Below are 14,698 nucleotides of genomic sequence, written 5' to 3' on the forward strand. Positions count from 1 at the left end.
GCGTTCCGGAAGATCCTCAGGGCCACTATGGGCAGGGTGTGTCACTGGAGGCAAGACCTGGAGCAGCAGCATCTGTCAAAGGCTTGAACTCAGGCAGTGGGAGTAGAGCTGAGGCGAGAGAACAGATTGGGGCAATATTTAATAGAGAAAATAAAATACTGTGCATGGAGAGAATGGGGAAGGAGAAGAGAGAACTCATTTCCTGTTTCGCCTTCCCTGTTTCAGAGTTGGGTGGCAGGGGAGGGCTGGCACCGCTGGGAGGTCAGTTTCAGGCAAGAGGATTAAGCAAGTGAGTGAATAGGAGGCCGGTCGGGCCGTTTCCCACCGCTGGAGAAAGGCGTCACATGCGCGGAAGGGAGAAGCTGTGGGGCTGGACTGGAATTGGAGGTACTGGTCTGAAGGCCTGGCTTTTTAAGATAGATAACATGATGGTGAGGTAGATGGGGGAAGAGAGAGAGAGGACGGGGCACCCGGGTGGCTCAGTCACGTAAGCATCCGACTCTTGATTTTGGTTCAGGTCACCATCTCAGGCCATGAGATGGAGCCCCGAGTCGGACTACATGCGGGATGTGGAGCTGCTTATGATTCTTCCTCTCCTTCCTCCCTCCCCTCCCCCACTAGCACTCTTTCTCCCTCTAAAGAAATTTAAAAATTTAAAAAAAAAAAGAAAGAGAGAGAGAGATGATGTAGAAGTAGATACCCATGCATTGATGTGTCATATGTCCTAGTCACGTGCACTCGGAAGGCCTTAGAAGCAATGGCGCCCCAGTTACCATGAGCATCCTGCATCCACATCTCCAATTCTGGCTTCTTGGAGGAATGTCTGACTGCAGGGCTAGGACAGGACAAGAATAAGATGAGTCTGGAAATTATGTGCCAGGAAGTAAAGAAGCACTCAGAGAAGTCCGGAGGACATGCCTGGAGGACACAGGATGTGGCGTAACGGGGCTCCCTCTGGCCAAATCTGGGACGGCCTGAGCATCAAAATTAGTGACACTAACTGGTTATGATCCATTGAAAAAATCAAAATTCATGAATTCTTACAGATATAAATAATACAAATAAATGTGAGAAAAAAGAGAAAGTTCTACTTTATGACAGAAGGCCAATTAATACATATAGAAGGGATAATGGAATTAGAAAATCATGACTTGGCAACCATCCCAGCAACACTAATTCAGATAGAATCCTTGGTTGCTAAAACCAGCATGTGAACGATTAATGAGGATGTGGACATAGTCTCAGAAGAGCTCCCCAAAATATTTCCCTCTTACTAAGTTAGTGAGTACAAAATACTTACTCATTAACTAGAGTGGAAAAACTTAGTCAACACCATCATCATCAAATGATAAAATATAACATTATCGGTAACAGGATAAACCCACATTAAGTTATTTCTGGTAAACAGAAAACACAGCACTCCTTCAATGAAATTCCAGCCAACACTGCATCACTGGAATTTGATAATGAGAAAACATCAGACAAACCCAAAGTGAGGGACAGACTACAGAGTAGGTAGCCTGCTGTCTTTTTTTTTTTAAGATTTATTGATTTATTGATTTATTGATTTGACAGACAGAGATCACAAGTAGGCAGAGAGGAAGCAGGCTCCCTGCTGAGCAGAGAGCCCGATATGAGGCTCGATCCCAGGACTCTGGGATCATGACCTGAGCCAAAGGCAGAGGCTTTAACCCACTGAGCCACCCAGGCACCCCTAGCCTGCTGTCTTTAAAAAAAAAAAAAAGTCAAGGTTGTGAAAGACCAGGAAAGAATGAGGAAATGTGCCAGGTTGAGGGAGAGTAAAACAGATGTAATGATTAAATACAACACATGATCTTGGATTGGATTCTGAAGTTATAAAGAGTATTATTGAAATGCCTTTTGAAATTTGAAAGGGGTCCATGGGTATATTGGCAGATGGCAATATTATAGAAATATTCATTTCCTGATCTTGATGGTTTCACTCTGGTTATATAAGTGTCCTTGTTTGAAGGGAATACACCTTGAAGTAATAAAAGGTAATGGGACATCATGTCTTCAGTGCTCTCAACTGGTTCAGAAACGAAATAATAACAGTGATACGCACAAGTATACAGATAGAATGATAAGACAAATGTGGCAAACGTTAAAAATTGACCAAGGATATATAGAGAGATTCTTGTGCTATTCTTACAATTTTTCTGAGTTTGAAGTTCTTTTAAAACAAAACTTCTAAATGTATTAATATTCTAGAAAATGCAAACTCAACTATAGTGACAGAAAGCAGATCACTGATTGAGCAGGGAGGGGCCAGAGGGAAAACTTAGGATCACCAAGGGCACCAGGAAATTTTGCAGGGGAGGGGGGTGATTCATATGTTCATTATCTCAACCGTGGCAATGGCTCTCTTGGTGTAAACATATGTCAAAACTTACATGGCCACTTTAACAATCTATCAGTAAGTATGATAAAAGAAAAATTATTTTAAAAATCCCCAATATCTGCCTGTGGGCTCCAACCAACCTCTTTATCATATGAATGCTTTTTTTCATGCATTTCCATATTCCTGAAATGTCCCATCCTAGGAACTTCCTCCATCTTCTCTACTCCTTCATATTTGGGAAGATAACGGGTTTCCATCTCCTCCACTGACTCTTCCTACACTGAAGTCTGCTGTGTCTTTCATTAATTCTACAAAGCTTTCTGTTGAATTTTAAAACATACTAACCCGGGGCACCTGGGTGGCTTGCTTGGTGAAGTATCCCACCCTTGATTTCGGCTCAGATCATGATCTCGGACTCGTGAGATCGAGCCTTACGTCTAGCTCCACACTGGGAGTGACGTCTGCTTGGGATTCTCTTCCCCTGTCCTTCACTGTAACCCCATCTCTAAAAAAAATCAAAAATTAAAAAAAAAAAAAGCATACTAACCTTTACATACATCCAACAGAAGTACATAACTTTTTCTATTGCTGTATCTATAATAATTTCAAATGTCCTTTTTTATGCGTCCTGCTTATTTTCACATTAGAATTGAATGTCAGGATGTTTATCTTTCTGGAGAGTAGCCCATTGTCTGCCAGCACTGGACAGTGCGTACCTGGGTAAAATCAGAGGACGAGGGACAGGTTGGAGTGGGAACACAGTGAATGTAGCTGAGAAAGGGGGCTCGGAGGTGGAGCTACAGTTCCACCACTAACAAGCTGTGTGCCAAACATGCTCTGCTTCATTTCCTTAGGTCTAGATTGTTCCATAGGTCAAAACAAAGGTTGGATCAAATGTCCTAGAACCCACCTAGAAAACATTTCCAGTCTTGAATGATTTGAGAAGCAACCACTAGATGGAGCCCATGAGCACATGTGTGGCTTTGGACATTGCAAGGACAGGACACGAGGCTGCAGGAAACCCAAAAAGCAAGAGTGGGAGAAATGATCCTGTGCTCGATGCTAAGTGCGAGCCTGCAGAAACAGCTTGAGAAGTTGTGACCCCCCAGACAATGGTGTTTTTGTGTCTTTACCATCTGGGCTAGGAAACTAGGGATCACAGGAAGTCAGGCCAGAAGGAAAGTTAGACATTTTTTTGTTCTCCTCTTTACTAAATCCCAAGAGTCTTTAACAGACAGTTTTCAAACTGTATGATTTTCTGTATTATTTGAAGGGAAACTCATTTGGGAGTGCCACATGTTTTTAGCCAAATATGTTCAAACGAATATTGTTTTAAGAGAAAGGGGATATTACTGCCTTCTGTCAAAGATATTCAAGGATGTTGGAGAGGAGTCATTTTTTTTTTAATTTGAAAAGAAAATTTCTATGAGATTAATTAAAATGGATAAGAATGTATTTTTTTGCATAAGAATTTAAAAGCCACTAAGCTATAAGCAAATAGAAATTGCTTTTGTGTCCTTTGATTACTAATAAATTAACTCTGCTAACTAAGACTTGTTGAACATAGAAGTATCAAAATGCCATAGTGTAACTGATTCTTTCCTAAGGGTTTACAGGTCACACATACAAGGAGTGACATACTAGGTCCTCCCCGAACAATCATTTTCTTCTATCACTGAAATTTCCTGCTAAATATTTCAAAACCCTTTGTAAATTTGCTTAGGCATCTCTGTGGGGTATTCCTTTCCACTGCAAACCTATAACAGTCAGAAACTGTCTTTGATAAGAACAAATCTAGGTACTTGTAAAAGGGTGATGCTAGGACTCAGGTGCCATGGGGAGCCTGGGTGGCTCAGTGGGTTAAATCTCTGCCTTCAGCTCAGATCATGATCTCAGAGTCCTGGGATCAAGCCCCACATTGGACTCTCTACTCAGCGGGGAGCCTGCTTCCCCCCGCCCCCACCTGCCTCTCTGCCTACTTGTGATCTCTCTCTCTGTCAAATAAATAAATAAAATCTTTAGAAAAATATATTTTAAAAAAAGACTCAGATGCCATATCATTCAGATGAAGCACTTATTGAAAAATGGTTTTGGCAGCAATTTTAATTCCTTTATTTATTCCTCCCAACATCTTTGTGGATAGCCATTTTATTTATTTGAGAGAGAGAGAGCACATGAAGGGGAGGGAGGGGCAGAGGAAGAGGGAGAAGCAGACTCCCCACTGAGCAGGGAGCCCCACTCAGGAATCCATCCCAGGACCCCAGGTTCATGACCTGAGCCAAAGAGAGATGCTTCAGCTACGGAGCCACGCAGGTGTCCCAGTCAAGTGCCATTTTAAATGATATTTTATAAATGATGACATAAAATTTTAGAGGTAATAAGTAATTTATACTAAGAATACTAGTGCCAAAGTCAGAACTCAAACAAAGTGTATTGATTTCAAGCTTTCTTTCCAGTGCTCCGAGGTAGAGGAGACGATCGGTCACCCAGCCTTTCACACAGAAGGGAGAGACGTCACAGGGGAGTCATCATGAAGCAGTAGAACATCTCGCCCCCACCCCCACCCCCACCCCCATCGTATCCCTTTTCACAATTCCTATTCCTTTCCCGCTGCAGAGAAGACTCTGAAGCTGCACAGGGGCAGACCTGGTGGCTTGTCATCAAAAGTGCAGTGTTCCATGACCTTGCCAGTCAACAACACATGACACACGACATCATATAAAAGCATTGACAAAGCAACACAAGAAAAGGTGTCCGTGGGGCACCAGGGTGGCTCAGTGGTTAAGCATCTGCTTTCAGCTCAGGTCATGATCCCAGAGTCCTGGGATCGAGCTCTGCATCTAGCTCCCTGCTCAGTGGGGAGGCTGCTTCTCCCTCTCCCACTCTCCCTGCCTGTGTTCTCTCTCTCGCTCTGTGTGTGTGTGTGTCTCTCTGTCAAATAAATAAATAAAGCCTGAAAGAAAGATGGAAAGGAAGAAAAAAAGAAAGAAAGGAAGAAAGAAAGAAAGAAAGAAAGAAAGAAAGAAAGAAAGAAAGAAAGATTGATTAAGAAAAGAAAAGGTGTCCGTGGCTGAAGCTCACCACAGTACCAAAGACCTGATGTTGTTGTTGTGGTGGTGGTGGTGGTGGTTTTAAAGGGGTGCTTCAGACAGTGCAGTCTCTGAGCTACGTGAGGGTTGTTTTTAAGTTGTTTCCTGTTGCCCACACACTAGTGCAGGATGCCCAGTTCCAGCCGATCCTTACCAAGGCTGTGAGATCTGAGCCCTTGGTGAGGAACTTCTCTCTTCAGGTAAGAGAGCAGAGAAGGGGGACACGAATGTGGAGAAGCTTGATAAAGTTGACATCTTCCTACATGACTTCTGGCAGTTCAAGAAACAAGACTGGAGCATAGGAGTCAGGAGTTCTGCTCTTCAGCCCTGTAACTTTCATATCGAACTAAGGGCCTTGTCCTCTGCACAGAAGGCTCTCGTGAGGAGGGCTTGAGTCCCTACACGTGGAGGAAAGCTTGGTCCTTGTGCCGTGTCTGCTGACCTGGATGTGGGACCATCGGGCTGTTACACTCTGTTTCCCTTTTCAGGGATTTCTACCAAGGGAGGAGTTTAGTTACACTAATTAATTCTCTCCTAGTACCTCTGGCTCCCCACTCTGCCCAAACCTGCAGGAGGCAGACGGTCCCCTCCACTACCCCCACGCAGGGTGCTGCTGGTCTACAGTTTTTTGCTCTTGCTCATGGGGAGGAAATCTCTCTTGACCTCAGCATTCCTCTCTGACGATTACCATATGCCTCAAGAGACCTGGGAAGCTTCACCCTGTCTTGCGCTGTCCCTGCGAGGCCATTCTTACCCCAGCAGTGCTGAAGGCTTGCCTTTCTTTGTCTCTCTCTTTTTCAGGGTATGATAAGCGAGCTACCTTGTCTCTATGCGATTCTGTGACAGTGGATTTCTCAGGCTAATTATTCCTTCCATTAAAAAAATGTTTCCTCTACCTCATTTAAAGCATGTTGCCTTGTCGCTAGCCTGAGCTGACTGGCACGGTACCCAGGCTGAGTTTAATTAAGGGATTTCCATGTGTCAACAGCTGAGAATAAGAGTTTCACTTCTCAAACTCAAGGGGAGACTTTGATTAAATGGCTGTTATTCCCGGGAGCACAGCCTTTTCCTGTCTCCCCGTCCAGGCTGTCTCCCCGTCCAGGCTGTCTCCCTTCGCCGAGTCAGGAAGAAGGTCTGGGAAGGAAAGGTTACACTGCCCAAGACCACGAGCTGTCTGTAGAAGGGCAGAGAACACTGCTCACGGAGAGAGAACAGTGGACTCTGAGGCTTACAGTACAATTGTACAAGCTTTCTCTAAAAAGCAGAGAAGATTTAAAATGTTATTTTTCTCCCAATTTTTAGAAGATATCTTTATTTACTGAGGCACCTATAATGTTTTGCTTGTTGAATTATTTTGTGAGTAGGAAACACATGCATTTGGTAAAAGAGTGTGTGGTGAAAAGCAGCCTTCCTTCCCTCCGTCGCCAGCCACCCAGTTCCAGTTCCCTGGCATTACTCTTCCACAGATATTTTGCTCCGTTTTATGAAAGTGGGTATATTAAGTTTTTCTGAGATTCAAATTTACTTGGGCATCTTGCATTTTCTCTGGCAATCCTATACTCAGTGTCACTTTCTAGGCCCTCTCTGGAGCAGAGCTAGAACATATAGATATATAAAACACATATAATTCTGATATAATATATAAATACATATTATAGTACCTACATAATACATAATATAATACATAAATAATATATTCCAAATAATATTTGAAAAAATATTAACTCATCGTTCTACACATTTCTATTATTTCTGTATCTTATTATATCTACTATAATATATAATATGTAGAGATACACCTATTATTTCTATATCTATTATAATATAGAATATTATATATACATAACATATATAAAATATATTAACCCATGTTTATACAAGCAACCATTATTTCTATACCATCTGTGTGAATATATATCATATCTATCATACATCAGCATGAACTCATATTTAACTTCAAATATATTTAAATACAATTCAATTCCTAAATTGTAATTTATAAAATATGTATTTAATTCAAATATTTAATATATTTAAAGTTAAATACAAATCCATACTCATGTATGCTATATATGTTCATAATTTAAATATGGAGATTACGAGATATATGTATTTAAAGATAAATATGAGTTAATGACTCTAATCTAGTACCGTAAGGTTTCTTCTACTTCCCTTTGCTTATCTGTAACTTCCCTCTCTGACAGTGGGAAATCTGGTTCCCAATCTCCACCATCTTGTTACTTGTGTGTCCATTATTGCTTACTTTACATGTAAAACAGTTTCAGAATTGTTAACTTATAACCCCATGAGGAACAAATTTACTAACTGGAGAACAGTGTTTACATATAGCATCTTTTGTCTTTAACCCTACAATTCCCAGTCCAAACAGTGGTTACCGAAGTTATTTAGTGAGCTCCTTCTCCCCCATCCCCTTCCCCTTGTAATCCAGTTAGAGTCATCTGTCAAAGTCTGCATACCATCTTGGGATCCCCTAATTTTTAAAAGTAATTTTCAAGTAATTTTTTTCTTTTTTCTTTCTTAAAGATTTTATTTATTTATGTGAGACAGAATGAATGAGAGAGAGCATGAGAGAGGAGAAGGTCAGAGGGAGAAGCAGACGCCCCAAGGAGCCGGGAGCCCCATGCAGGACTCGATCCTGGAAGTCCAGGATCATGACCTGAACGGAAGGCAGTGGCTCAACCAACTGAGCCACCCAGGTGCCCTTTAAATCATTTTTTTAATGACTTAATTTACTTATTTGAGAGAGGGAGAGAGAGCACAAGCAGGGGTAGCGGGAGAGGGAGAATCAGACTTCCCAAAGAGCTGGGAGCAGGACTCAGGGTTGGGCTGGATCCAAGGACCCTGGGATCATGACCTGAGCTAAAGGGTGCCGCTAAACTGACAGGTGCCCCCTGGTGGATATTTTTAAATTGTATACATTGAAGTTCACTTTATGATGTATAGTTCTACGGATTTTGACAAATTCAGTCATTTATCCACCATCCCACTATCATACGGAACAGTTCTATCAGCCTAAAAATTCCTCCATGAATCTTCTTTGTAGTCAACCACTGCTCCCCTCCACCAAGCCCTGGCATCGCTTCTTTATTCGTATAGTATTGCCTTTTCTAGGGTGATTATGCAGTGATTCTCTGCAAAGAAATGAGACTATTTTGGTTCTATTAAAATTATCATGATTCTTTTATGAGAAATGTATTAATATAGGATAAAGGTAGTACATATTAATAAGAAAATGGTTCTTTCTATCCAAGTGTTCATTCTTTTGTGAGGATACAAACACATTCACCTTTTATGCCATTCATTGGTCAAAAAGTGCCAAATAAGAAGCATAAAATGCATTAAGAATTTGAGGAAAGAGAATTTTAAAATATTTAGTAAATGTTAGATCCTTGTTAAAAATTTATATTCTTTGCTTAATAAAAGCTTTACTGCTTGAAAAGGATGAAAAGATTGAAAAGCATTCTAATTAAGGATAAGTCTGCCTTACAGAATATCTTAAAATAGATTAGCTTAATTGTGACAATGTGAATTTATTTCTACCCTATAATGTTGATACAATGCGGTTTTGCTTAGTGCCTGTACAAAGTTTCTAAATTGTAGATATAGCTTGCCCGCACATATAGATCTACCTGTATCATTTTTCTTTTTTTTTAATTATGTTATGTTAGTCACCATACAGTACATCATTAGTTTTTGATGTAGTGTTCCATGTTCCATGATTCGCTGTTTGCATATAACACCCCATGCTCCATGTAATACGTGCCCTCCTTAATACCTATCTCTGGGCCAACCTATCCCCCCCAACCCCCTTCCCTATAAAACCCTCAGTTTGTTTCCCAGAGTCCATAGTATCTCCTAGTTCACTTCCCATCTGATTTTCTCCCTCTTCATTTTTCCTTTCCTTCTCCTAATGTCCTCTAAGCTATTCCTTATGTACTACAAGTAAGTGAAACTGTATGATAATTGACTTTCACTGCTTGACTTATTTCACTCAGCATAATCTCCTCCAGTCCCATCCATGTTGATGGAAATGGTGGATATTCATCCTTTCTGATGACTGAGTAATATTCCATTGTATATATGGACCACATCTTTATCCATTCATCTCTTGAAGGGCATCTTGGCTCTTTCCACAGTTTGGCTATTGTGGACATTACTGCTATGCACATGGCCCTTCTTTTCACTACCTCTATATCTTTGGAGTAAAGACCCAGTAGTGCCATTGCTGGGTCATAGGGTAACTCTATTTTTTACTTTACGAGGAACCTCTACACTGTTTTCCAAAGTGGCTGCACCAACTTGCATTCCCACCAACAGTGTAACAGTGTAACAGTGTAACAGTGTAACAGTGTTCCCCTTTCTCCACATCCTCTCCAATACTTGATGTTTACTGTCTTGTTAATTTTGGCCTTTCTAACTGGTGTAAGGTGGTATCTCAATGTGGTTTTGATTTGAATCTCCCTGATGGCTAATGATGATGAACATTTTTTCCTGTATCTTTTAGCCATTTGTGTGTCTTCTTTGGAAAAGTGTCTGTTCATGTCTTCTGCCCATTTTTTGATGTGATAATCTGTTTTTTGAGGGTTGAGTCTGAGGAGTTCTTTATGGATCTTGGATATCAGTCCTTTGTCTGTACTGTCACTTGCAAATATCTTCTCCCATTCTGTGGGTTGCCTCTTTGTTTTGTTGACTGTTTCCTTTGCTGTGCAGAAGCTTTTGATCTTGATGAAGGTTTTTCTTGATAACTATTTTAGCTGCCTGGAAAGATCCTCTTCGGGTCTTGCTTCACCCAGTGTAGTGACTTCATGTAATCATAACGGTAATGACCACCTCCCAAAAGCAGAATAGCATGCCCTAAAAGAAATGGAGAATAAAAAAATGTGGTATCAAATTTTAAAATTCTAAAAATTTTAAGTATCCACTAACCTGCAAGTTGATGCCTCCACTCAACCAACAAACATCCATTGAGAAAATGTTAGGGGTTAAATATTACACTATGAATTGAGAATAAAGTTATAATAGAATCTACTTTCATGATGCATGTTAGGAGAAATGTAATCAAGGAATGTAAAATTTGGTTGGAAACTAGACAGTGCTTCCTAAAGGAGAGGACAAGAGAGTTAAATCTCGAGTTATGCTCTTCATCTTAAATGTGATTTTGAAGACTCACTGGTTTGGTTTCACTCAACAAATGTTTATTTAGTAACTCTAGACACTACCTGGACCATTAAGACAAGTGAAGAAAACACTAGACACCGTGCTTTGGTTTGGGATTATGAAGCATACCTCAGAATGTAAACTTATTTTCCTCTCTCCCTATTCCTTGCTCTACTTGACAAACTAATGAACAGAGAAGAGTCATTGAAAACTAGTAATTAATGAGTATATAAATACTTAAGAATGCTGTTCAAGTGTTTAAACATCCTCGAGAGCCCTTACATAGGTCAAACAGGTCCCTAGTCTTCCCGTTTACACCATGAATACTCCTGGCAAACTTCGTTTTCATATGCCATTTCAAGGTAAGGTTCAGATCAGCATTAAGCAAAAGCAACAAGTGGATGGGGCTGAATGCCTGAAGTTGTATTTTAAGTGGAAAGATACTAAAAGTGCTTGATGCCCTGTTTTTGGTCATACTGGATCTGCCATGTTGCACATAATCAAATGTGTATAATTTAGTTCGTTTTTATATTTGGTCACAAATAGTCTAATCTTTGGTTATTTAAATAATAAATATTATTTAAATAATAGAACCCCCCCCAAAATGCAATATATATATATATATATATATATATATATATATATATATGATCTCAGGTCAAAGGGCTTTAAGAAAAACACTAAAATGTCAATAATTATTATCTTTGGATTATTATCATTCTCTTGTATGTTTTTTGTATTCCCTGAGTGCTCTGTAGTGATCATGGCTTGCTTCTTTAGGAAAAACTTGAAATAAAATTACGAAAGACTGTAAGACAGTGGCCTGAAATCTGTGCAGTGCTTTCAAGAGCATTAATACTTACAGAGTAAACCCTTTTGTAAGCAGCGTGATTTGGTCTGTGTTTAATGTCAATCTCCTTATTGAGTGGGGCGCACAGACCTCCCGAATCAGAGAGGCTTAGTAAGGAGAAACATACCAGAAGACTGCGCGGCAAGAGTAAGCAACCGCCGAGACAGAGAGGCTTGTGGAGAGCTGAGAGTCTAGAAACTGAATTAGACGCCAGTGGAAAGAGAACTGGAAGCAGAAGGGGCAGAAACAGAAGTTCGCTCGCCCCAATAGCATCGCCTTGCTTAGAAAGCAACAGACAGCTACTCTTAAGGGATGAGATAACAAGATAAATAGAGCTGCTTTTTATCAGAACAGCTTTTTAGTGCTGCTTGAGGTCTGTGTGTCCTGTTCCTGGCTTTGTGGCAGATGAGATTATTCTGTTCTTTCTCTGCTTTGCCTACATTCTTGCAACACAAAGGACAAACGGAGAATGCATCCACTCCTAGCAACTTACCAGAAGCTAACCTGCGTAGACAAATACTCAGATCTTAGCCAACTAAAAAAATGTTCTTTAAAACACTGATAAGCAGTCTAGAAGACAAATTTTTGTCTGTGTTTATAGTTATTTCCTTAGGACTGAGCCCTGGAATAAAAATGGATAGGTCAAAGGGTAAAGAACTTTTTGAAAACTGCCAGCTTTTCAAAAACCACTTTGATTACTATTTAACTTGATTATTTTTGGATGACTTTTATGTCTTAGTTTTTTTTTTTAATTTTATGCATTGTCTGTTTCTTTTCTGTGTCTGTGTGGCTGATGCTGTATTTTGGCAGGCCTAATCTCCATTTGCAACCTTTTTCTTCCTTACTTGACTCCACTGTGGAGGGGACAAAAGCTAAATTTTGATTTCTACCTTTTTTTGTTGACATGAGAAATAAGTCTTCTGGCACATTCTCCACATTCTGCTTTCTTCCTGCTTGAACTGCAGGGAGATAGTCATTTTGAAACCAGAAAAATAAAAGCTACATGCTAAGAATGTGAGAGTCAGAAGGGTTAAGCCTTGGACATTTGTGGTATCTGGAGTTTGGACTGATTCCTATAGGATTTCTTGTTACCTGAGTAAAACAGTCCCTTCACCTACGAAGCCACCATGGTAGGCTTTTCTGTTTCTTGTAGCTAAGTACAATTTGGACCGTTGTATCCAGTTTTTCATGATTTCATCCATAGGGCAAGTATCCATCATGTTTGTTGCAAATACTTTGCCAATTATCCTTTAGTTTGTGATGTTTTTCAATGCTAAACACATACGGTTTCATGTCTATGTTGTTAAATGTACTCATTTTTTTCTGTGATTTATTCCATTGAAAATCTGAGAGACAGTTGGATAATTTTGAAAGTTCTTGAAGAAGTTATAAACAAAACAAAACACAGTCTATCAGTTATAATTGTAATGAAACCGATGATGAATAAAAAAAAAAACATATGTGTAGCATGCTACACTAACCGGTATTGTTCACTCATTATTTATGAGTGAGTTCACTCACTCATGAATAATGAAATAATTTTCATTATTTATAATAATGAAAATGGGCTGAACTTCTTAAATTTTCCTAGCAAGAGACAGTTGTTCTCAGATTGGTTACATACCTACTTACGCATGCACATCCAGACGCATACAATTGTGCCGTTTACAAAACATATTCAAGCCAAAATGACAAAAAAAAAAAAAAAAAGTAGAAAGCAGATAGGCAAAGATACATCGAGGAAGGAAAATAAAAACAAAGCAAAAAGTAATATTGAATAAAATAGACCGTAGGGCAAAAGCAGTAAGTGGGCCCCATACCACCATTTTATGGATAAAGCTGTATCGTGATGAGTCATGTGATTTTATTCATAAACACTATATAGCTTTATACAGAGCCAAATACTATCGAAACACACGGAGAAAATTCCAGAAACACAATTGTGGGACATTTTAATGTGTTTTACCCTTTGATACGTAGGATAAAAAATACCCATAAATATAGAGAGCTGAGTAATTTAATAAACATGTTTGATTTAATACATACATTCAAAATTATGTACACTTCAAAACAATATGCCTTCATTTTTAGTAGGCCTGAAATATTTGTAATAATTTAATATTTTGTCAGAAGTTGGGGAAATCAACTTTGGGGAAAAAAGGATGAGCAGATCATCTTAATTTCGTAAAGAAAGAATTTATTTACTTATTGGACAGAGAGAGAGAGTAAGGAAACAGAAGCAGGGGGAGCAGGAGAGGTCACTTCCAGCTGAGCAGGGAACCTGATGCGGGGCTCAATTCCAAGATGCTGGGATCACAGCCTGAGCCAAAGGTAGATGCTTAACAACTGAATCACTCAGGTGCCCTGAGAAATTAATTTTAAAATTAAAATTTAAGCTTTTGGCTTGAAGCAGGAGAATGTGCAACTGTCTTGGGCCACCCGAATCCGAGTTCATCCGACGCCAGCTGCCTCACCATGCCACCTAAGTTCAACCTTGATGAGATCAGTTTTTACCTGACGTGCACTGGTGGGGAAGTCAGTGCCACATCTGCCCTGGCCCTCAAGTTCGGCCTTCTGGGGCAGTCTCCAGAACAGTTTGGTGATGACCTCACCAAGGCAACCAACTGGTGATTGGAAGGATCTAGGGATGATGGTGAAACTGACCACTCAGAACCGACAGGCCCAAATTGAAGGGGGACCTTCTGCCTCTACCCTGATGAGCGAATCACCAAGGGACAGAAAGATGCAGAGACACGTGGAGCACGGTGGCAGCATCACTTTTGATGAGACTGTCAACATTGCCTGCCAGATGTGGCACTGGTCTTTAGCCAAAGAACTCTCTGGAACGATTAATGAGATCCTGGGGACTGCCCAGTCTGTGGGCAACAATGTTGATGGCTGCCACCCTCATGACGTCATAGATGACATCAACAGTGGTGCAGTGGAATGAAGAACAACAAAGGAAGACATTTCAATAAAGGATCATTTGACCATCAGAAAATTTAAAAGTGTCCTAAGGTATCTTTTAACCGAAAGAGGAAATCCCCTGCTCGTATATAGCACATCTTGGGTATCCATTTATCAGTTGGTAGACAACTGGGTTATTTCTACTTTTTGACTACTATGAATAACGCTGCTATGAGCATTTGTGCTCAGGTTTTGGTGTGAGCATATGTTTTCAATTATTTTGGGTGCATGTCCAGGATTGGAATGGCTGGG

At 40.1% G+C, this 14,698-nt stretch overlaps 1 pseudogene; it reads left to right on the forward strand.

The window, feature by feature from the left end:
• Positions 1 to 290: 290 nt before the first annotated feature.
• On the forward strand, positions 291 to 14,464 carry LOC116593283 (annotated as a pseudogene).
• Positions 14,465 to 14,698: the final 234 nt, after the last annotated feature.

This window comes from Mustela erminea, chromosome 6, assembly GCF_009829155.1.
Source record: "Mustela erminea isolate mMusErm1 chromosome 6, mMusErm1.Pri, whole genome shotgun sequence".
Taxonomy (NCBI): Eukaryota; Metazoa; Chordata; class Mammalia; order Carnivora; family Mustelidae; genus Mustela; species Mustela erminea.